Here is a 23,300-nt window from a genome sequence, read left to right on the forward strand (position 1 = left end):
TCTCCTGTAGCTCACTAATATGGAAGCTTGTCCTTTCATGGAAAGCTACGGCCAGTAACCTGCCGCCCACCAAATTCTTGTACCTCCCCGTACCAAGGACACGTTCCCAGCTGGCCAGCCTGAAGTTGTGTCTTCGGAGTGGAGAAAAATACATTCCTTCGATAAGGGCCAGCCTGAACCGGTTCTCTCCAAGCGAACAACAGCCTTAACTATAAACTTTGCCTTTGCCCTGAAAAGCCTCTCAGCTTCATCAAGATGGAGTCCCTCTAGCTCTAGGCCTGTAGGCCTGAAAGGGGTGAAATGCTCCTTAGCTCTGTCAGAATACCTACATAAACCATACCAATGTGTCTAATATGTCAAAGCCAATAGGCAATAGACAGGTTAAAGTCAAGAATAAAGGCATATTAAGCAGCTATCCTCTTATAGGTCTGGAAAAAGGGCTTAAAAGGGCCAACACAGGCTAAGAATACCTATACTAGATGCGAGCAAGATTAATGATCTATATCACTGCTAAATAAAGCCAAAAACTCTGCCATAACAGTATAGGAACACGTGGAGAGAAATATTGCCTTTCAGTGGGAAATAGTTGGCTGCGCTGAGCTGTTTGTGCGGAGATCGTGTGCGCTGTGAGGAGTTCAGAAGCTCTCTTCATTGTTTGGAGAACCCGTGTGCTTATTCCCTGCATGCTGTAACTGGGAGACATCTTCGCAGCACAGCGCCCTGAATGCGAGTGGCGCTTTAATCCTGGTTGTACATTGGCGGTGGCCTGCTTCTCTACGGGGGACTACAAGTCCCAAGACTCCCTCCGCCCAGGCACACCTGGCCCGGACCAGCACCACGCCCACAGCTCCAAGCGCTCTGATAACAGCTTGCCGCACCCGCTATCGCGGGTGCCGCTGCGCTGAGCTGATTGTGCGGAGATCGTGTGCGCTGTGAGGAGTTCAGAAGCTCTCTTCATTGTTTGGAGAACCCGTGTGCTTATTCCCTGCATGCTGTAACTGGGAGACATCTTCGCAGCACAGCGCCCTGAATGCGAGTGGCGCTTTAATCCTGGTTGTACATTGGCGGTGGCCTGCTTCTCTGCGGGGGACTACAAGTCCCAAGACTCCCTCCGCCCAGGCACACCTGGCCCGGACCAGCACCACGCCCACAGCTCCAAGCGAGATTTAACAGACAAACACTTCCGCTTCGCGGGAGCGCCGGGCGAAGCCCGGGCAAAGGGTGGGCCCTCTGTGGCCCTCAGTGGCCGAGGTAGGCTGGGCTGGGCCCTGGGCCCAGTTATTTTCATTTTTCTTTTGATTTTTGGTTTACTCTGATTGGCTCTGATGAAGTAATCCCTGAGGCGTGTTAAGCTGAGACGCCACATTGACAGTGATTGAAAGCTGGTTTTTATCGTACAATCCAATATCCATTTTATGGTGTTTATATAACTTTTTTTTCACTCGCAACTGGAAAAGTACTATTTTATACACAACGTAGTGTGGGAAGCCTTTGCAGAAGATGACCAAAAAACTCCGCTCTGGGAGATTGGTGGGGGGAAGAACTTATGCCAAAACAAAATCTAATCCCTGCGAAATAAATCAGTGAATAACCATCTATTAAAGGGACAATGTCAGCTTTTTGAGTTATGGGAAAAACCTGTGGATAAAATCTCAATTGCTGCTGGAAAGGATGTTTTAGCTCCAGATATCCAGGAGGGTCATAATCAAGTTGTTGATACTAATACTCTCTCCGTGATGATAGAGCCACCCCAAGTGAAAATCATTGATAGTTCCTGCCCCGTGCATTCTGAGGAGGTTGGGGGTATTAATGTTCGCGCACTTTCCATGGACGATAAACAAGCGAACAATCCTGGTTCCCCTCAAGCCTCCTCCCCGAATGTTATGGATGGTCAAGCCTCATCACTGCTTTCCATTGACCTTGAACTTTGTGGCCGTTATGTGAAGGCAGTTAGCTTTGAGGCTCCAGAAACTAGTAAACTTCCTGGGGGTGCGACCCCATCCGGGCTATTGCTATATAGCAGTACTCCATCATTGAATAGGCAAGATATGTCCGACTTGTTAAATACTCCAGGAGTCCAATTCTCAATTTCTCCGGCAGTTGTCCTCCTGTGGGGGCAGGCAACAAACCTTTATCGGAATCTTTGATTGCACTGGAACATCTGTTAGCCTCCATACTATTTCTACTGGGGAAATTTGTAGGCAGTTCGGATTGTATCTTGGACTCTGTTACTCAAATCTTGAAAACTCTATTACAAAAAGCACCTGAAATGAAGAATGTTCCCCTTTCCACGCACGTTACTAATTTGATAAAGGGGGAAACAGAGGTACGCATAGAGAATTCTGATATAAAGGTACCGGTGCCAGTGCAAGATAATAACGACATGGGTTTGCCTGTAACAGCTGCCTCCAATTGCGTAATGAAATCGGATTTGGAGATAGAGGAAGAAATTATATCTAGCTCTGACTGTCAAGCACCACAAGAATTATTTCCCATTTTCTGTTCGGAAAACAAAAAAGAGCATTCTGTGGACAAGCAAGAAGTAAAGGAAAAAAATGGAAAACACAAAAATAATAAAGGAAACAAAAGGAAAATGGTCCGCAAATACAGGAAGAAAAGACAGAGGCGGATAATTTTCCAAAACTCTATACTCCTTAATGATAAGGATGATAAAGCCACTGAGCCAATCCCGATGATCGCAAAGGTGGATATTGAATCCAGCCCTCCCTGTCGTGTCTCAGACATTTCTTGTAATATTCCCCCCACGACTAGTGAAGAACCACCACAAAAGGACGGTCTTGGCTTAAATACTTCCCCAGTGTTGGACATAAGGAGCTCTAATCAAGATAAGCTTGGGGCTCTTAACCCTTTGGCCTCCTCTTTTTCGCTTACAGCTGGGGCTGGGGATCAACTATTCCCCTTACCGGAGCGAAAAGATTTAACGTCTTATGTGGACACTTGTGTGTTGGACTTCCTTCCGCTGTTTGATGTGGACCTTCCATTAAACAGAGCATGGTTACTTAAACGCTTTAGTGAGGTGGACAGTCTCCACCTTATCCAATCAAGTGACATTGAGCTAGTCTCTTTGTTAGGGGGAGATAGTGTCTCATGTATAAGGGTCAAATTTTACTCTAAAATTATTGCAAATTTGATTTTACAGCAAGCAGAGAATTTCCAATGTACAGGTATTGATGTCCTGCCTATATTCAGCTTTGGGTACATCCATTCTCCCCATAGGATGTCTCAAAAGGATGATAGACAAAATGGGGCTGCTTCACCACTTAAAGATCTAAAGATTTGGGTCGCAAAAGGGAAACGTTTGGTTTCCCAGGTAAAACCACTTCCACTGACCCAGACCTCTTCTTTAATAGAGGACACTAATCGGTGGAACTGGCTGCATAATGCCCTATCGTCTAAGACCACAGATAACCCCAAACTGTTTCAGCATCTTTAACAACCAACTGAAAATTATTTCTTGGAACGCAGCCGGGATACATAGTAGTCCAGAGAAATTCGAGTTTCTTTTTACGCTGGGAGCAAACGTGATTTGCATTCAAGAAACTTGGTGTACCAATAATATTGATGTTAGAAAGGACTACTTTGTGTTGGAAGTGCCGGCCGTCCCATCCAAGAAAGGTCATGCTAAAGGGGGAATCGCCTGCTTATTATCGAATAAATTGCACTGGAAATTCTCTCACTATATTGACCCAAGTAACCTCTTTCAAGCTATAACTATAGCAAATCTTCCTACATACTGAAAGAAGTCCTCGGTCGTAATTATTAATGTGTATATTCCTCCAGAAGAGCGTTTTAATAGTTTATTGAAGCATGTCATCCAATATATTGGCCAGATCAAAAATATTTCACCTTCACCAGAAGTTATACTAGTAGGAGATTTAAACTGTAAAATATCTAATACTAGTTTGAACCTCTTTAGAAATAAAGCCAAAGAAGAGGCGCATTTTATACCACAATCCCTCTTTCCAGACAAAATAGTAACTAATAAAAGAGGGAAGATTCTGTTAGAAGAATTATCGGCAGTTGAGGGGCTTATTTTAAATGGGAGATTCCCCTCAGATGTACCTGCGGTATTCACTCATAAGTCCCTTTGCAGGCACTCTATCCTTGATTACGCGATCTCGGACTATGACATTTTCCCGTGCATTCAGGATCTTGTGATAGTCCCCACAACGTTGAGTGACCATAATATAATGCTCCTAACTATTTCTCCAAAACCTCCGACTACAGCATCATGGTCTCTTAATAGTAATGATGTTACTTTTCATGCATCCTCCGGAAGATGCTTTTGGAATCCTTCTGCAATTTCTGGGGTGCATGCAATTTTATGTAAAATCATACTAGATCTAAATGCTTGGCATGGTTTGGAAATTGTTAGTTTCGAAAGATTTATGCGGAATATTATCCTGGATGTGAAAAAGGCTAGCTGTCCCATGAAGAGGGTAGTCCTGCCTAGTGCCTTGCGCACCCTGAACAAAGAAATAAATAAACTAGTCCGAGATCAATTCCTAGGTAGATCTGGTGAACAGGAAAAAGAAATATCTAGGTTAAAAAGAAAGAGACTTAGATTAAAAGCGAAAATAAAAAAGGAGAAGGAAGATACAGTTTGGATTAACCTGAGGGAAGCAGTAGTGCATGGTAAGATCCGTGAATTTTGGTCCATAATCGGGAAGGGATGTGGCAATAGATTAAACCCTTGCCCAATTCCGATAGCTGAAGATGTATGGTCCGCCTACATTCAGGAGCTTTATGGAGGGAATGGCATTTCAGTGGATGTTAGTCCCCCCGATTTAACAACTGAAGGAGTAATTAAGTATCCATCAGAGGAAACAATAGAAACGGCCATAAAGAATATGCGCTCCTCTGGCGCAATGGGCCCGGACGAACTCCCCATGACGGTTTTGAAGCGGGATCCCTCTCTCTGGAGTAAAATCCTTCACCCATTGTTTAAATCCTGCTTTGATTCAAAAAAGGTTCCAGCATCCTGGAGGGGTAGTATCTTAGTCCCTATTTTTAAGAAGGGAGCGAGGGATAGCCCTGGTAACTATCGTTTGATTGCTCTCCTCGACTCAATCGGTAAGGTTTTTGCGAAATGTCTTTTAAATCTACTGTCCGACTGGGTTGATGAGAACAATTTTTGCCACTCGAACAAACTGGATTTCGTAGAGATCATGGCACCCTAGATAACTTAACCACCCTTCATGTGATATCGGACAAATATACGCAAGTAAGAGGGGGGGTGGTCTATGCTGCTTTTATTGATTTCTCCACGGCGTTCGATAAAGTGGATCGTAGATTGCTGTGGAGAAAATTAGCAGCCCTTGGGGTACCTTCTTACATATTAGATCTTGTTCGTACACTTCATACGGAAACTTGGTGTAGGGTGTTGCAAGGGGGTGAAAGGGGTCTCTCCGATCAAATTCCCTCTTTAAACGGCCTAAAACAAGGCTGTCTTTTGGCGCCTCTTTTGTTCTCCCTATACACGCAGGATCTGCCTGCCGCCTTGTCTGTCTGTGAGGGTATTGCTCCAGTGATAGGGGGGGCCCCTATCTCTTGTTTGATGTATGCCGACGACATTCTCGTCTTAGATTTAACACCAAAAGGTCTTGCAAATAGGTTGCAAGCTCTCTATGCTTTTGCTGTTTCCCACTCTATGAAGATTAACATATCTAAAAGTAAAATTATGTGCATAGCGGGGAAAAGGAAGTGCCGCTCTGAAAACTTCGGATGGTATATTGGCGGCCAAAAGCTGGAGGTAGTTAAATCTTACACTTTTTTGGGGAAAATCATTGCGGCTAATCTGAGTGAGCGGCCTCATATTGAACATAGCTCTCTAAAAGCCCTCGCCCATGGTAAAGGCTTAAATTCCCTTTACTTAGCGACCGGGAAAAGACATTTTGCCTGCATGCTAGAGGTCTACAGGGCTAAGATCCCCGCTACCCTACTTTATGGCATCGAGCTTGTAGGGTTGAAACATTGGGATTTCTGTCATAAAATTGAAGGGAAACTCCTAAGATCCTTATCCTCACTAAACACTAATTGCTCTCTGGCTGCTTGTAGACTCGAGTTTGGTCTTAGGAGCAGTTGGGTGCAGGGATTATGTGCCTTGGTAAGATGGATGGTTTCCCTAGCTAGAGCAGAACCGGGGACGATGAGAGCCTTACTTAAAAATGAATTATTGGGCAACTTTAAAGAGTTTTCACAACTTGTAAGGAACTTTAGAAGAGCGGTGACTCTTTTGAAGTTAGATGAAAGTGTTTTGTTCCTGCACTCACAATCTCAACTAAAATTCCTGTTAAAACAGGCATCGTGGGAACTATGCTTTCTGACAGATAAGAATATAATACAAGGAAAAGGGGGTTGTGATCTCCTCCTTAACTCATATGTCGCCAAGAAAGCCCAACCCTATGCTATATGGAATTTGCCCCATGGCATTAGAAGATTATGGTTCCTTCTACGCTATGATTTATTACCTTTAAATGTACTTCTATCCAAATGGTACGGATCGTCTCAAATGTGTAATCTCTGTAATTTGAGTATACAGGATCGTATGCATGTTTTGCTGATCTGCCCTGCACTCCGCACATTGCGCCTTAAATGGCTAAAACCTATATGTCTCCGCTTAGGTATCCTTAATGTGAATATTTTTGTTCAATCCTTATATTGGCCTCCGAATGAAATGTTTTGCTTCTATATTTTTAATTTTCTTAAAGGTTTTTTATTTATTTAATATTATGTTATTGGATTGGTTTAACCCGGCTTTTTGATGTATTTCTGTCAATGGACAATCCATGGATTTGATTTAAATATGTTTATAGAATATTATGCTTTTTAACTGTATTTGTTTTTGAATTCGTTGTATGTATTTTATGTGGCCCTCATTGAGAGCCAAAACATAATAAAATAAAATTGAAAAATAAAATTGAATTGTATAGTCCAAAGCTCTGTTTTTAATATAAAATCAGGGCCTTCGGTGGCCATATCACTGAAAATAAAACATTTGAAAAAAATATTATTGTCGACGGGTGCTCGTGGAAGACAATTTCTATGGACTGGGATCTAGAGAATGCTAAAGTGAATCTGGTATTTTACTGACCTCTGCTGGTCTTTTTCTATCAAGAAAGTTAAATAGAGGCAGTTGCCAGAAAATTTTTAAAAAGAAAGTCCCTCAGCAGAAAGCAATTCTTGTATTTTACCGACCTCTACTGGTCGTTTTCTATCAAGACAGTTAAATAGAAGCAGTTGAACAGAAAAAAAAGACCCTAAGCAGAAGCAGACAAGTCCTAGGGCTGATCTCCAGAGCCCACAGAGTACATACACATATAAGCATGTACCAAAGTATATACAAGAGTGTAGGAAAGTGGGTTTCTGTTGCAGTAACCCCCCCCACACTTTTTGCCAGACTACTGATGCACTTTTTCTTGGTGTGCCTTGGGTCCCTGACAATCAGGTTCCCAGGGCCTGTGTTCTTTCCCTAAAACTAACCCAATTGGCATCTCTGGCCACAGGTCAGCTCCTGGTAAATGGTACCACAGGTATCCTGGGCACTGTGACCAGCGAAGGCCTCTAAGGGCTGCAGTACTTATTGTGCCACTCTTAGAGGCCCTGTACCCTGACACTCAAACACTGCCTTTGCAGGCTGTGTGTCTTGGTGCAGAACAAAGTGAAGAGTCGACATGGCACCCCTCTGTGGCATGCCCACAAACCACTGCCCTGGCATACCTCAGTCATCCCTCTAGCTGGGTGCCCTATGCCAGTGGTGAGGGTACAGGTGCATGAGCCCTGTACCCCTACAGTGCCCATGTCCATTCCTGGGCACTGTAAGTGCAGTGCTGCCATTTACAGTATATGGTGCTGAAAGTTTTGTCATCACGAACTCCACAACACCATAATGGCTACACTGAAGACTGGGAAGTTTCGTATCAAACTTCTCAGCACATTAAACCCACACTGATGCCAGTGTGGGATTTAATGTAAAATGCATCACAGAGGGCATCTTAGAGATGCCCCAGACACCCGACTAACTTCTAGTGACCTGACTGAGTGGCTGCTTAGGCTGCCACCACCAGACATGTTTCTGGACCCCAGGGTCGAGAGTTGCTGCTCTTGGGGCCTGAAACAATGCACATCCTGGGACGAGGTGCCAATCCTCCTCCCCCAGGATGGGTAGGGTTCACGAAGGAGAAGCTTCAAAGGCATGCCGACTTTGTGAGCCTCTCCAGACCATTTGCTGCTTTCAGCAACTGGTCCCCACTGATTCTACCCCCCCCCCCCCACTTTGGGCTGGAGAACCAGCGGCAAAAACAAGTGAGGAAGAGAGGTGTGCCCACCTCTACCAACTCCCCCCTAAGGTGGGGAAGGCGAGGTGAAGCACAACCTCGAGTCCCTGCCATCTTGAGTATGGGGGGACCCAGCCAACCAGGGTCAGGCTCCTGACCCCCTTCCACTGGAGAGTGGCAGAATAAGGGGTGTACCCACCCCAAGGAAGAGACCCATTGGTCCCTGCCCTTTACCTACCTGTAACACCCCTAAATTTAGTATTTAGGCGACACCCTGAACCTTCCTTCCACAGATCCAGAAACGACAAGAAAAGAATATAAGAAGAAGGACAAAGAGCCATGCACAGCTAACAAGAAGATGACACCCAATGTCTTGACCCCAGCCGTACAGGCCTGTCTCCCCTCGAACTTGCTCCTGCGAAATCCCGGTGTGTCCTGCAACCAGCAACCTCAAAAACCCCAAAGGACCTGTCTGCCGTCACTTCAAAGACTGAATCTCCCGTGAACAACAGATTTGTTCAAACTGCAGCTTCTGGTGCCAGTCAGAGACCGCGAATCCAGCCCACTCTGCGCCGGTCGAACCGACCCGAGCTCAAGTGGAAAAACACAACGAGGAGGTCCCCCTGATGATCCTGACCCGAGATCCAGTGACCGCTGACCTGCCTAAAGCCTCCAGATGACGCCTTCAGCCTCAATCCCGAGGACCCCCCTACCGCGACCAGAGCGGGTAAGAAAATCCGACATTCCAAGGCACCCCTGCACCCGATGCCCCATGGCCTGGTGTGCCCAAACCAACGGTGCCTAACCAAAACCCGACATCCCAACTTACTTCTCGAAGTGGTGGTCACACCTGGAAGATCCTCGTCCCCGAGCCTGCAATGTTTCTTTGTCCCGGAGGTTCTCCATTGGAAACAACAGGTCACCGACCTCAAAATAGCACTCTGCACCCGGCCGCCCTAGTGCCACTGAGGTTGCACCTTTGGTGCTACTTTGGTCCCCAACTTGCCCTGAGCTTTGCTCCCACAACCTTGTGGCCTGCTTGCCAGCAGCCACCAACCGGGGACCCCCTATCCTCCATGGGATAACATTGGGCCATAACACTCTGAACCCAGCCGCCCTAATGCCGCTGAGGGTGTAATTCCAGTGCATCACTGACCCTGGGAGACTCCTGAGTCTAACCCCAGAACCTTAACTCCCACAGTTGTTTACTTACCTGCAAACCGATAACCTGTTTTTCCTCCATAGGATAACATTGACAATTTTCCCTCCAAAAAAACGACTAGGGGCCAGATGTAGGTAAATATCATTTACCGATTCTAAAATACTGAATTTTACTGATTCGGCATTTTAGAATCGGTAAATGATATATATGTAGCTAATGATTCGGTGTATTTTACCAAATCGGTAATATTCGGTAAATACCGATTTGGTATTTACCGAATCGGTATTCCCCATTCATTCCTATAGGCCTGGAGGCCCATGGAAATGAATGAAAATTACCGATTCGGTAAATACCGAATCGGTAATAGGGGGTAGTCCTACAAGGGTGGCAGGGTGTCACTTTGAAACCCTGTTGCACCCCTGTATAGTGCATGGGTGCACATGTGGCAGACATACATGCCCCTGAATAAAAAGCACAAAATTGCTTTTTAAAAGGTATTCGGAATTTACCACCAACTAATAGTTGGTAGTAAATAACGAATCCTTAAATGTAAAAGGCATTTACTTGAGTGCTCTTTACATTAAGGATTCGGTAATTTACTGAATCTGTATGTTAAGAATTTGGTAATTTTCCGATTCCTTAAGTTACCGATTCGGTAAATTAACGAATCCTACAATTTGGCTACCTACATCTGAAAAGCCTAATTTCGGTCGGTAACGGCCGAAATTCGGTAATTTCGTCTGTTACCGTACAAATAACCAAAATGTGTTTTCTCACCTGTTTACAGGACATGTCCCAGTGCTGGATCTAGGCATCCAGCACTGAGTTAGAAAAAGTAATGTAAAAGTAACTTACCTGCAATTTGTTGAAAAAGACTATTCATTTCAAAGTACAGCTCCAAAAAGTTTTCAAGTGTGGAGTTTTGAAATCAGAAAATATTCTTTAAAAATCGCACGAATAACAAAAACACATTTACTCACCTGTTTCCAGGAAATGTCCCAGTGCTGAATCTAGGCTCCAGCACTGAATTAGAAAAAGTAACGTAAAAGTAACTTAGCTGCAGTTTACTGAAAAAGCCTATTAATTCCAATGAACTGTATTTGCTAAGTGTTGCATACTATTGCTCCCCTGTAAATCAAACAAAGTACAATTTCTATTGCATTTTCAAACTGTTTTATCCAGTAATTTATTACTGAAAAGTATTCAATGGTTACCTGTACCAGGCTTGCTTGGTTCTAGAAATAAAACAACAGTATATGTGTATACAAAAACAATTGGCCTATAGTTCAGTTCGTGAGTGTGTGAATTCATTTGCTGACTGAGTGTGTACATCAAATGCTTAACACTGTCCTCTGATACTGCCTTACCGCTTGACCAAGCTACCACTATTAGAGAGTAATGTTCTATCTAACGTTAACCTCTGCCTACCTCTGGGGACACTTGGACTCTATACACACTATACCTCATTTTGGTGTAGTATATATAGAGCCAGTTTCTTACAAAGAGGTCTTGAATGCTCAACTTAATTATTTTACACCAACTTCCCTCATCTGTGTAATTAATGGGGTGAAATTGAGAAGGTTACATAACCTTAAAAGACAGCTGTTCCGAGGATTTTTAATCAAATGAACTCATCTGTCTACCACTGGCAGGCCTCATAAGAACAATTTACTTTACTCTGATTAGATGAGCTGTAGGAGGACTAAATTCCTTAGAATAAAGTTCCAAATGGACAATATTTGATCCGTATTAAATTAGATCTGTTGACTCCTCTGTATGTGTGAGAAAATCATAGAGCAAGTAACTCGATTACTATCTCCAACTTCTTCAAATCCCTCTCCTTATGCTACCTATATTCCCAATTGACGGCACTTTACATTTGCTGCTATTAATTTTTAGTTTCTTAATGAGACAAAATTTCTTAATAAAAACTGCTTAGAATTTATTGAGATAGGGCTGGAGATACAAAGCAATTAGCTGTCGCAAAGCCTGCGATTGACTAAATCACAGGGTTTGAGGCTTCTAAAAGTATCCTGCAAATTAACGAAACCTATTTTGCAATTCAGTACCTGGTAGCCAAATCACAAAAGGGGTTTAGAAATGTGTTATGAATTACAATTTGGAAGGGGCATGCGTAGTTTGTCCCTTCCAAATTGTGATTTTTAGCTGCAATTTCTGGCCATAAACAACGGATTGGTTATCGACTCCTTAAAGGAGTAAAGGAGAAAGGGTTCTCAGGGTAATTTCCCCTTTATGAAAGAAAATAGAAAGACTGTTTGGGAGTAGGCAGTGGTCTTTATAAAGATGTATTTTTTTCCTTAAATGTAGAACATTTTTCTTTAAGAAAAACGGGCTGCTTTTAAAAAAAGAAAAGTACTTTATTTAAATGTGATCACAGGCATGATGGTCTGCCAATCCTAATTCACCACCATCCCTATTAAGGCATACAATCGATGAAGTTGGTTGAGTTACCACATGGACCCAGTAGAAAGTCAATGGGAGAAGATCAAATAAACCGAATAAAAGGAACAAGTTAACGCAAAGTTACAAGATCAGCAAGCTGGCTTCTGCAAAGATAGATCATGTACAGACCAGACTGAAGCTCTGCGCATCATCATTGAGCAGTCGATAGGATGGAACTTCCCCCTCTATGTCAACTTCACCGACTATGAGAAGGCATTCAAAAACGTGGACCGAGAGACCATTTGGCAACTTCTCTGCCACAACGGTGTGCCAGATAAACTCGTAAAAATCGTCAGGAACTCTTACAAGGGAATGACCTGCAAGATAGTGCATGAAGGACAACTCACGGAAGCCTCCCAATTGAGACCGGAGTCTGAGAGGGTTGTTTGCTCTTGCCTTTTCTCTTCCTGCTGGCCATAGACTGGATCATGAAGACATCCACAGCAAGTAGAAGAAATGAGATCCAGTACACACCTTGGACACAGCTCGACAGCCTGGACTTTGCAGACGACCTTGCCCTGCTCTCTAATACCCATCTGCAGATAAAAGAGAAGACAGACATGGTGGTAGCCACATCAGCACAATTTGACCTCAACATTCACAGGTGGAAAACAGATATTCTGAATGCAAACAATGCCAGCACAACTGCAGTCACTCATGTAGGTGTTTCGTGGGAAGAGATTGAAGCCTTCCCCAACCTGGGCACTGTTATAAATAATCAGGATGGCACAGACGCTGACGTCAAGGCATTCAATCTGCAAAGCAAGGGCTGCCTTCGCACAGCTAAATAATATCTGTAGCTCAAAGGACCCAACTCGGCAACCCAAAGTCAAACTTTTTAAGAGCAATGTAAACTTTGTCCTTCTGTATAGAGCAGAAATTTGAAGGAGAGCAGTGACCACCGCCAACAAAGTCCAGACTTTCATAAACACCTGCCTGACAAAAATTCTCCAACTCCACTGACCAAACACCCAGCCGTGGCCTCTGCAGGTAAGAGCGGCGGGCCGGCAGGATGGGGGTGGGGGGGAATGCGAGAGACGACCACAAGGGAAAAATAAATAAATAATTAATTTTCCCTTGTGGTCGTCTCTCGAAATCCCCCCCAGCAGGCCCCACCTCCCCTCTTACCTGCAGCGTCCACAGATGCAAACACCATCAGCAACAACAACCTTTTGCAGCTGGCTTTCCAACTTGCTACTCATGATGAAAAAATATGCTGGTACTGGATAGGTCACACCCTCTGCAAGCCTGCAACAAACACCACCATGCAAGCCCTGACCTGAAAACCTCAAAGAAAAAGAGGAAGGCCAAGAAACACCTGGTGCTGAAGCCTAGAGGCTGACTGCAAGGAGACTGGTTACACCTGGAGTCAGATTGAAAGACAAGTCCAGGACGGAGGTGACTGGAAAGTCCTGGTTGATGGCCTATGCCCTCGGAGGGGTAGTAGGAATAAGTAAGTGAGTAAGGTCTAATTGCGATGCACTTCGAATGGTGGTTCTGAAAAATGGCCTACATGTTACATAGGTCAGTTCACAAAATCTGATTTCATTCATGAATAAAAGGTGTGACCATTTCTTTTTTGCAAATGAAATCTTAGCACATCTACCTCTTGGTTCTCAATTCTGGTCACCAGGACTATATTACCACTTTATAGTAAGCAATAAACTTGCTTTTCCTTGGGCATTTATGGAAACAGAGGGCATTGCTGAAGGTAGATCGTTGATAAAAATGTTAAACACAGTTGGAGCTATTTTAAAGCCCTATCTGACACATTTGCTCACTGCAAAGAACAAACTGCACCTCACAATTGCAGCATGTTTGGAATGCACATTCATCATGACCTGCACCCCTGCCTATCTTGCAGACAAACTCATCATCTCTGGTGGTTCTTAACACATCCACACCCAGGACACCATCAGACTGCAGGCTAAGAAGTGTAACAAAGAAAAAACAAGACAACAGGTCTTTACCGTCTGGGTACCAAGGATCTGGCACAACATCCCCACATCTATTAAGACTGCCCCAACGATATCTAATTTAGGAAAGTGTTGAAGATTCACCACCATAAAGAAAGCTGAAACACAATGCACTAACTCTCAACAACCCAACTTCCACTCCTATTACTCATTGAATTTTTTAGTAAGGTTTGAGCTCTTGAAATACCATGTACATACATACATACACCGATAATTTTACCTTTATTAGAATCAGGGGTATGTTGACTGTACATTGGTCTTCCTTCGAAAAAGCTCTATTCACCTTGTTGAAGGTGACCTCAAAATCATGCAGTGCCAGGTAACAGGTAAATGTTACCTTCCTTCACGTGGACATAATATGTCTTTAGGTGGTAGCCTGCGTCATTGTTCAATGGTACCTACATGTTTGCGGCGCCTGCTTGGTAATTCACTATGAAACTTTTCTGGTCAGCACCTCCCCCAGTAAACTACAAGGAGCATTTCCATATAGTATGGCTGTGTCTTCAAACAGAGAAATGGGTTAACAGGTCCTCAGAAGAAACCAGTAGCTAGGGCAGTGTTTGGTGTTATCGCAGGACAGCCTTTTACTCATGGTGAGGAAGCACTGCTGGGAGGAAGAATCTTCATCAGTACTTGATTAGCTTAGGGTCTTAGTTTTACATTTGACTTTTCAGAACAGATCTAAGTGGCAGTTGAAACAGTATTTGTGCTGAGATGAGGTTCTAATTATGTGAGACCTTAACTGGAGGGCTACTGTGCAGACAAGGGCCACTGGGTCCAATCATGGTGTATAATGGCATTTACCACCCTTGTCCTGGGGTCCATCATACTATGGTTCTACAAACAGTTACAACTTCAACCCTTTCTAGGGTTGTGAGGGTAAGCCCTCCAAGGCTTTTCAGGAAAGTAATGTGGCGGGCAAGAGCTCAGCCAAGCAAGAAGACTTCCTTTACCATTGCCCATCTGGACAGGAAAGGATTTCCCATGTCCTGAGGAAGTGACATCACGGTACCCTGCACTTCTCCCTCCCCTCAGGACATAGTTAATGGCAGCTGCACCATGGATTTGCAGCAGACGTGGGCTGTGGGAGCGCCACTTGGAGTGCCAGAGGAAAGCCCATCTGCACCTATCCACATCTGGCCCATGTCCTGTACCAGTACCACTGGTTCCCCCTACCCATTGATACCCTGCTGTGCTCCTCCATGCAATTAATCCTGGCCATCACTCGCCACACTGCTGCTACACTGCACCATACAACAAAGATGGAGCGTTCGCATGTGCCTCCCACAAGTCCTCATGCACTTTCCCACAGCCTACCCATCCCTCCTGCACCAACAGCACCCAGCACCCCACTCACTCATACTGATAGAATCCAGCCACTCACTCTCACACAGACCAAACAACACTGCCATGCATGCTGTTCCAAAGCTGTTCACTCACCAAACACACCTCAGAAATTTGGGACCTACGCACCAACCAGACTCAGGGCCTGCTCTTTTTCACTGAATCGTGGCTAAACTCAACCTCGGCACAGTACACCGCTACAGCCATCCCCACTTACCACAGCATTGATAATCAAAACTATGTACACTCCGCGCTCCGTTTGGAGTGCGGAGTTTTGCAAAAATTCTGCAAACGGCCATGAGGTAGAGTTTACCGCCCAGCAGTGGTAAAACACACAGTACATCAATCAAATTGACCAGACCCCGTTATTCCGACCGGCGTCTCAAGCCTCACTCTGTCATTGGATGAAAGGCTCAATGGCAGGGCTGTGTTTCACAGGCAGGGAATGAGATGTGATTGGATGGCCAGACTAGAGGGCTTGAGTCGAAAGATGGCAACCTTACTGGACTTGTGGCTGCAATTGCAAGAAGAGAACGAGTCTGAACCGTACAGTGAAGGTACTTGTCCGACTTTTCTCAGCCAGGCTTGCTTGGCGTAGGCACATTTTCTGCCAAGCCTGTCTTTTTTATGTGAACAAAACAAAATGTGTGCACTACATAATGAACATGCGCCACTGCAAGACTGTGGCCCAAACAGTGAAGTACAAGATTCGCAATGTAAGGCTGCAAGTCTTGAACTGTTGATTTAAGACAATGACAGTGAACACTGCTGAAAATATCCTAGTTTATAAGCTTCTGCCCCTATACAGTATGTATTTCTCAATTTGCTGAAAGGAGGCGAGGCTTATCGCTTTGAGATAAGTTGTCTCGCCCCTCTGTAATTTTCATTCAAAGAAGGTAATGCTAAAGAAGCAAACTCACAGTTATTACAAGAGCAAAACCAACAGCTCAGAGCAAGCTGACCCGGCTTGTGTTTGTGAATCTGGAAGCATGTGTAGACTACCGCACAGCATCATTTATACTCGCATCATCTTTGTAACCATAATCTCAATGTTGCGTTATTGTCACTCCAAGCTTCCGCTCCGAAAGGTTAAAGAAAGAGATTTTAGACCTTACACACAAATCCAGCCTTCAAGCCCTAGAATTATCGTTTCTTCTACATGCAACAGTTCAATGCCCATTTCTTTAAAAAATAAAACTTTGAAAGCCTTGGACACTGCAGCTATGTCTTTTCACGCCCATGTATTGCATACCCCTTGGTGCCCTTACATACTCTACAGGTATTACTGAAGAGTATGTAAGGGCGCCTAGATGTATGCACTGCAGTGGCTTCTAAACAGGGATTACAAGATGGGGCAGTCCCTCTATGTTTAAAAACCACCACAGATTAAACTTTAATCTGTAATGATTTTAAATATAGAGGGTCTCTTCCCTCTTTCAGCCCTCTTTAGAAACAAATTTACCGCAGATTAATTCTGTTAGTGGACCAGCGGAATTTATAAATAATTCCTCGCTACAAGATTATCTCTAAATTATCAAACTCTTCCGATTCCGCCGGCAGAACTAATCATTTGGCCCAGGCCTAGTCAGCACAAGCCCGGAGGTGGCGCCACCATCATATCCAAAGATACCATCAGCTGCCCCAACTACACAGACACCCACACCAGCTACATAGAGCACCACACATTCAAGATACACATCACAGCTAACTTCTACCTGGGTGGAACCCTTGTATACAGACCACCAAGACTTTGTGCCACTTTCGCCAGCAACAGAGTGATAGTGAGGGGTCTCCTCTCTTATTATCAATGCCAGCACCTTCATCTTCCTCAGAGATCTTAACTTTCACCTAGAAGATCGCACTCACCCAAACTCTAGAAAACCTTGGAAACCTTTGCCTCAACCAGCACATTATAAGCCCATCCACGCTGCCGGACACCTAATAAACCCAATTTTCTCCTCAATTAGCAACATCACAGTAGACATGCCAGCAACTATGACCTGGACAGAATACACCCTTGTCAGTTTTAGACTACCATCCCACATGATTGCAGACCCACCACCATTGGAACCGCTTGCCACAGCTGAAAAATCATCTCAGAAAAGGAGTGAGCTCTGCCCTCTGAGAGCACACCAGTGACTTACTGAAAGCCACCAAAAACCTAAACAGCTGGATTACTGCATGCACTGACACATGGGCTCTGGCACCCTGGCTCCCCTTAAACACAACGCAAAGGCAAGCCCCCCGACATCATGCCAGCTGGTACATAGAGGAACTCAGGCTGAACAAACGCCACTGCAAGCAACTGGTGCATGAATCGAGAAAAATTCAAGAAACTGCAGATAAAAACATCTTCAAATCAGCCCTAAGATGCTAACAGCAGCAGATGTAGAACACAAAGTGCACTGCTCTTGCAGATTGCATCAACATCAGCACTGACAGCAGCAAGGAAACCTTCAGCATAATCAAAGATTTCACTGCACCTCCTGCCGCCTCCAGCAACATCAAACCTTTGCAACAAGCTCTATGAATTTTTCTGTAACAAACTTACTGTCATGTACAGCAACTTTAACCCTTAACTGTACCCCGTCACCTCTGCAACTCAACTTCCCATCACAGCCAATGAACTACTCATGCTACCATGAAGACCGTCCACTCAGGAACTGCACCTGACCCTTGATCACACCACACCTTCACCAAAGGACTCCTACAGATCAACGCAGCAGTAAAACCTATCCTTAATGCCTCCATCTACTTAGCCACATTCCTGGACACCTGTGAACATGCCAACATCATGCCCCTGCTCAAGAAACCATCGCAGACACAGCCACTCTTTCCAACTACAGACCCTTCTCCCTCCTACCATTCCTGACAAAGGTCATAGAGAAACTAATCAACCAACACCTTTATTCATCGCAGTCACAGATGGCCTCCGCATGATCCTTGACAGAGGAGACACTACAGCCATCATTCTCCTTGATTTCTCTGCAGCATTTGACACAGTCTCTCACCCCATTCTCATCAGCCACCTGCATGAGATTGTCATCCAAGGACTAAGTATGGGCGGAAAATCCGTTCCGCTCGCGGATTTTGCGGATTTTCGGTAAATTCGCAATCCACGAGATTCGCGAATTTCCCGCAAAATCCGCAAATCCGCGAGCAGCGGATTTTATGGCTTGCTCGCACTGTTCGCGTGAGTTCGCGGCTTCCCAGTTCAACTTCGCGCCCCGCGAATAAGCGCTAAATTGCAGAAATACGATGTTAGCAAAACTGAAACTACTTACCAGGTTCAAAAGTTCAAGCTCATCATTAGTAGCCATTTCCTGTAGTGCTTCCTGAGGGGCCCCTCCAGAGTTCAGTTGCCTACTTGCAACTATTATGTGACCCTGCTCTGACCCTCAGAATAGTTACACATATGCCACAAAGGTCCTGAATTACAGCTAAGGGAGACAAGCAGGAGCCAGGCTGGAAGTTCAAATCCAGTGACACATTAATCAGCCCCTAATTCATTATTGTCAGTTGGGGCAGGGCAGGTGTTGTAACTAATTTTGCAACAATGAAAGCACTTAGCAAGTGCAAAGATCACTAATCAGGAAGCACTAAGGAAGCAGGTGCCAGCTAAAAAAATATTCTGTGACACATTAATCAGCCCTAAATTAATTCAGGTCACTTGAGGCAGGGAAGGTGTGCTTTGCTTTGCCACAATAATGTACACTGGACAACCAGAGGGTGCTGTGATGAAACAGAGGGTGGCATGGGTGAGCCAGAGGGTGGCATGTGGTGACAGAGGGTGGCAGTGATGAAGAAGAGTGTCCCAAACAGGCTGGACACGTAGAAACAAGTTCGCAAAACTTGCGACCCGACAGGTAAGTTCGCGTTTGCGAAATTGTACAAAAACCCTCGCGACCTGGCAGAAACCCGCGCGAACACAAAAAAAAAATCCGCAAATTCGCGAGAATTCGCGGATTTTGCGGATTGCAAGTTCGCAAATCCGCAAAATTCGCGAACGCGAGATTCGCAAAATTCGCCCATGCTTACCAAGGGCCCACTGTCCACTGGATCTGCTCCTTCTTCACAAATAGAGCACAAGCTGTACGCCTGTCACCCTATTTTTCGGAAGCCCACAAACTCATTGGAGCAGTGCCTCAAGGTTCATCGCTGAGCCTCACCTTCTTCAACGCATAGATGATTTCTCTGACCAGTGTCATCCACACACATATCATCAATATCCTCTCCTATGCAGATGACACACAACTCATACTCTTCCTCTCAGAAAAGATCCCTAACACAAGAAGCAAGTTCATCGCCTGCATGTTTAAAGTTGCTAGCTAGATGAAAGCCAACTGTTTCAAACTCAACCCAACAAGACTGAAGTAGTGATATTCAGCAAGAACACCTCACCATGGGACTCCAACTGGTGGCCGGACGAAATTTGATCACCACCCGCACCCAGAACCAATGCCAATAAACTTGGAATAATGATCAATATATAACTGGACATGACTGCCAAATCAATGCTGTCACTGCTTAACATAATAGAACTCAACAGTGCCTCAACAGACACAATAATGTAATTTACAGACCAGTGCTTATCTTTCATGTAAAAAGGAAAGCACTTTTAATCTTGGATCAGAACTCAATAGTATACAATTTGATGGGAACGTATTACAGGGTTGTAATCTAAGTTTGTGTTTAAAAATAAGTTGCTAAACCACAACTCTGTTATTGTCCTATCACCCCGCTAGGGGAGGGGGAGGATTACATTCTGTATACAGCCTCTACGCAATATTGCTTAGATATCGATCAGACAGAGACAGATAGTGACAAATTCTCTTGCAGGCCAAATGCATCTCGGTTCAATGGCTTTTATGCCTCTGGAAAAAAACTTAAGCGGGAGCTTGTCTGCTCACTTTTGTCTCATGTCTCAGGTGCAGGGTAAGCCCAACATTTACCTACTGGTTAACAATACACCTATAGCAGTGTGGCAGATGTGGTTCATGCTCCCACCCTCATGATGGCAGCACATCTCCTGTGCAGTCACAATGTAAACTTCACCTAAGTTCAATGTTTGCAAGATGAGATTGGTGAGGAAGTTCTAGTGGCAATCCATGTCTTCAGCAGGGACAGCATTCTGGGATGGGGTTTCAGATTTGGAAGCTGCTTCTTCAATGATGAATTATCTATAGTTCCCCAGTTTCATATAGTTTCCTAAAGATCCCCGTTACTGGCCAAAAATTGCCTTGCAGCGTTCTTTCAATGGCTTTCCTCAGCACAGCTCAAATGTAATGAGGGTAAGTGACCAGGGCCCTGATACTTCCGCGGCTTTACTACACCAATGCTGTGTATGCCAACCTGCCAGACTGTCTTCTTCATAAAAACAGGTTGTCCAAAATTCTGCTGCTAGACTTGTTTTTAACATCCCGATGAGAACCAGTGTCAGGCAGCATTTGCAATCACTCCACCGGCTGCCTGTGGCTAATTGAGTCATGTTCAAAGCCCTGGCACTGTCCTATTGTGCATTGCATGACTGCTGCTCCTCTCAGCTACGGAAGAGGTTCCAGCCCAATGACCCCGCCAGATATCTTTGTTCATCTTCTCAGTTCCTGGCCCATGCACCCCGCTTCCGGCTGACTAGAGTGGAGGGCAGCTCACTTGCTGTCAGAGCTACCATAGCCTGGAACACACTCCCTCTGGCTCTCCGCAGTATTCAAGACTTAAGTTTATTTTTTTTTTAGAGTGAAGACTTATCTTTTTACCCAAACAAATCTTCTGGCGTCTGTGCTTACTTTCCCTTTCTCCAGGATCGCGCCAGGACACTCCTCGGAGTATAAGTGCACACTACAAGTGCACATAACATGACATAACATAACATAACATAGTGGAAGACTTTCAGATTTTATGAGGTCGGACAGATCAAGGCTAGCCCCCTGCGTTGGCCATGAGACTTCTCTCTCTCAATTGGCAGCAGCAGCACAAGACCTGGGAGCCCTTAGCAGACTGCAAGGTACCACAGTGGTACTTTCTCTGTAACAGTTTTAGTGTGACTAATACAGAAAATATGCATAGAGAAGAGACAATACTTTATGGTACAGGTTACCCCTGGCTTCGCTCTATGGATAAATGCGTTTTCTCAGGTTGCTGCACACATTGGGAAAACATTGGACTTCTCTTCCTTTGCTAGTCTCTCATCGTGCATGACCAGGCCAACTCCTTTCTTCAATGATTCTTCTAGGCATTTTATACAGACCAACAGCTTCTACAGCACAATGTGCTGTCTTCGGGGGATGCAGCCTCTCCTCTGTGATATTGGCTGCCAGGCGACACCAGGCCCGGTTGCATAGTAGTTCATTAAGTACTTTGTGGATGACTTCCTCCTTGGTCAAGAAAACATGGAACTGGAACAAAGTGGGTGGTTTGAATTTCACCTTTGGCCACAGCTTCCAAACAAGTGATGTGGTTCCACTGTCTAAGGCTTTAGGCATGCTTTTTATGTCTGGCTGCTAATCACACATAGCCTTTGTACAAAGTGATGGTTCTCACCACAGGGAGCAATGGGGCTGACTCCAAGCAGGAGTATCTAAAGCATGGGGACCATGAAGAGTGACATCTCTGCATATGATTGTCTTCAGCCTTCCCGGAGCAAACAAACAGGAAAGCCTTACCTAAAAATGTCCTCAGCTTGAAACCCAGCCACTGCAGTCCTACTCCTCTGCCAAGCGGCATTGCTCAGAATTAATTTGAATAAGAATTAAGCAGCATTCCTTTGCTATCTAGCCCATCATTTAATTTCTAAAGGAGGCCCACTCTCCACACTGTCTAACTTCAGTGTCTGGGTCTGCATCATCTAGCCATGGGAAAAGAGGCAATACACTACCAATGGTTGGCCAAGATATCCCTCATCCTTCATTGTATTCCATGCTAAAACAGGGGCATCTACAATAATTCCAGCTGGCCCCAGGATACAGACTCATATAACACACAGAGTACTACTACCATACATGTGTTGCACATGTGCAGCACATATTGATATCAATGCAAAGATCTGGGTTTTAAATAGTGGAACTGTACATGAAAGTAGCCAATACGCTCACCTCTCAATGACATGGAGATAAATGTCTGGTGACACTATTGATTCACAAATCACAGTACCATCACCAATATATGTGATACTCACACAGAATGAAAAGTAGTCCAATGTATACCATGAAGGCATGCTTTGTTCACCTCTTGATGCACAGACCTAAAGGTAAGAGTTCTGGACCTCACAATATCAAGTACAGAACAAGTAATCTCCACACACTCAATATAAGTTTGATACCAATGCAAAAATAATTGTGAGGATATCAATTTCACAAGCAGACAGGCACTCATGGCAAGGGTTCAAGCCGGTTTACCGTGCAGAGAACATTATCAACAGACAATCTTTCCATGTCAGATCACCCGGAATCTTACTCCATTTTTGGAGAAGTGCAATAGTCGGGTACGGAAAACATGTGGGATAGTCCATGTGCTCTCCTATGATTCATTCAGGCTTTGTGCTCTACCTTGAAATCTAGCCCTTGCAATGCCATACAGACCATTTCATAAACCTAGGATTTTCACCTCATAAGTCATGTCATCAATGATCTCTTTTAACATGTCATTTAATATGTGAGGTCATTAGAAGAGCATTGCAGAGCGCGAATTACACCGTGGGCACATAGGGCGAGCTCGTCTGGTGCTTGGAATGGAGGGGGTTTGTGGGATCCAGGTTCTGAGGTTGAGGTTCTGTGAGGAAGTTGCTGCTGGGGGTTGGAGGTGACAGGAGGAATTACCTTGGTATCCTGAGCTTCCTTTCATATACGTAAACTATGAGTAGTCAATTTAATTTTTTTATTTTTTAAATGTTCGTTTTTAACTTATTTCCTCATCTTACCAACAACATCACTTTAACCTTTGTTTTTTTCTGTGAATTTCTGTTTTGTTTTCACCACAGACAGAACTTGTCTGCAGTCACTCTGTTGCTGGTGAGTGAGGCTGCCTGCCAAGGCTACACCATCAACTGAACCAAACATCAGG

This window comes from Lissotriton vulgaris, chromosome 8 (genome assembly GCF_964263255.1).
Source record: "Lissotriton vulgaris chromosome 8, aLisVul1.2, whole genome shotgun sequence".
Lineage (NCBI taxonomy): Eukaryota > Metazoa > Chordata > Amphibia > Caudata > Salamandridae > Lissotriton > Lissotriton vulgaris.